This window comes from Arachis duranensis, chromosome 3, assembly GCF_000817695.3.
Source record: "Arachis duranensis cultivar V14167 chromosome 3, aradu.V14167.gnm2.J7QH, whole genome shotgun sequence".
NCBI lineage: Eukaryota > Viridiplantae > Streptophyta > Magnoliopsida > Fabales > Fabaceae > Arachis > Arachis duranensis.
Window position 1 is genome coordinate 72795746 of NC_029774.3, and position 2734 is coordinate 72798479.

Sequence of the window (2734 nt, forward strand, 5' to 3'; positions counted from 1 at the left end):
AAACTGTTGTTGAATTTGCTGCTGCATCATCTTGTTCTGAGCTAGGATTGAATCCACTCCTTCCAACTCCATTACTCCTCTCCTTTGCGATGGTTGGCGTTGCCTTTGGTGAGCAAAGAAATATTGGTTGTTAGCCACCATATCAATGAGATTTTGAGCTTCCTCTGTAGTTTTCATGAGTTGTAATGAGCCTCCGGCTGAATGATCAAGTGCTTCTTGAGCCTTCAGAGTAAGTCCCTGATAGAAGTTCTGCAGCTTGTCCCACTCAGTGAACATCTCTGGTGGACATTTCCTTAGTAGAGGCTTATATCTTTCCCATGCCTCATATAAATTTTCAGCCTCCATTTGAGTGAATGTCTGCACCTCACTCTTCAATCTTATGATTCTTTGAGGGGGATAAAATTTGGCAAGAAACTTGCTCACCAAATCATCCCAAGTGTTGATGATCTCCTTTGGAAATGTTTCTAGCCATTGAGTGGCTTTGTCCCTGAGAGAGAATGGGAATAACAACAGCTTGTATATGTCAGGGTGCACTCCATTGCTTTTAACTGTGTCACAGATCCTCAAGAAAGTGGATAGATGTTGGTTCGGGTCCTCCAATAGTCTTCCTCCAAAAGAGCAGTTGTTTTGGACTAAAGTGATGAGTTGTGGCTTTAGTTCAAAGTTGTTTGCATTGACATTAGGAGTAAGAATGCTACTCCCACAGTGTCTAGCATTTGCAAATGTGTAGGAAGCTAGTACTCTTCTTTGTTGTGGGTTATTGTTGGCTCCTCCTTCTGGTTAATTGGGATTTGATGGATCTCCTTCCATCTCTTGGAATTCCTCCTCAGATATTTCCTCTCCAATGATGTTCTTCCCTCTTTCAGCTATTCTTATTCTTCGAAGAGTTCTTTGGTCAATTTCAGAGAGGATAGGGGAAGATCTTCCTGTACCTGACATGCAAACACACAACAATAAACACACAGATCCAAGAAACCAATGAAACTTCAATCTATTGCTAGAATGAAGTTTTAGTTAGTTTAAGCAAAAATTCAAACAGTTAGTGTGTTAGTAAAAAAAAAGAAGAAAAACTGCTTGATCTAGACCTCCACTTCACTTAATCATTGTCAATCTATTTCAATCCCCGGCAACGGCGCCAAAAACTTTATGTGTGGAAAACGATCCAACACAAAACTCACCGGCAAGTGTACCGGGTCGCATCAGGTAATAAAACTCACGGGAGTGAGGTCGATCCCACAGGGATTGAAGGATTGAGCAATTTTAGTTTAGTGGTTGATTTAGTCAAGCAAATCAAGTATTGGTTGAGTGGTTTATCATTAACAGAAACTAAATTGCTTGGAATGTAAAGGGAGAGGGGAGAATTGCAGTAAATTAAAGAGCAGGAAAGTAAAAGATGCTGAATCTTAAAGAACAAGACATTAAATGACTGAAACTTAAAGTGCAAGAAATGTAAATTGCAGTAACTTAAAGTGCAAGAAATATAAATGGCTTGAATGGAAAAGGGATTTGAGGACTGGGATTTCAGAATTTAAACGAGGGAAATTAAATTGCAATAATTAACTAAACAAGAGATGAATTGAAATAGACTAGATCTCAAACAGAAATGGAAATTAAATTGCAGTAGGGGTTCACAGAAGAACCAAACAGAAAATGAGATCTCAGGGCTCTAGAGACTAGATAGCAGAGTCTAGATCTCAATTGCCTTCCCAGATCCAAGTTCACAAAGCAATTAACAAGAAATTGAAGAAGAAGCAGAAAAGGAAATGTAATTAAACTCAATTATGCAGAAGAGGAATTAAAGAGATCTTGAATGGAGATTGAGACAGAAATTCCTCAATTCTTCACACCCAAGACTCAAACAAGAAAAGTAAAAATGCTCAAGCAAGAACGAGGAAGAAGAGAGATCAATTCTCCTCCCCAATTCTCTGAAATCTCTGTTCCTAGCTCTCAGTGAAGTCTCCAAGAGAAGGTTCAAAAGTCAAAAATAACAGAAAAAGGTTTTAAAGTTCAAAAGAAAGGTTCCTAATTACATCAAATTATCTCCTATTTATACACTTTCTATTCTTGGATCTTGGGATTTGGATGGGCTTTTGATTTGGTGAAGAAATGAATTAAATTGGATTTTTAATCCCATTTTCAGCCCATGAAAAATTGGCTTCCAGGAGGCTGCCCTGCCCTTGTGGAGGGCAGGGCAAGAAATTGTGCGTGCGGCCCTTGTGCTGGCGTGTTGGTGCGTGTGGTGCTGCAGGATGCTGCCCTACCCTTGTGGAGGGCAGGGCAGAGTTTTGTGGTGCGCCAGATTCTGCTGCCCGTGCGTGCTGCTGCTGCCGAGACTCCCTTGGTGCGCCAACTCTTGTGCGCTGGCCGTGCATCACAAAATGCTGCCCTGCCCTTGTGGAGGGCAGGGCAATGTGCCAAAGGTGAAGCTCTGCGTTCGAAGCTCGGTGGAGGCACACGCTACCTCTTTTCCTTGGTTTTCTTGGCACCAAACTAAGGCCTAGTTCCTTGCTTCCTCATGGTGCCGAGTTCGATCCTTGTGGCAAGCATTGGTAAGCTTTTTCCTTGAATTTATTTCCTTGATGAGCCCGATATTGCTCTTGAGGAGGGCAGGGCAGAGTTTTTGTTCCCTTTGGTCCTTGGCATCAAATTGTGCTCCGCCTTTGTTGTGGGCAGGGCAGATGCTTTTCATGAGTTGGCTCATTATGTTGCTCTCCTGGAGGGCAGTATGCCCTTG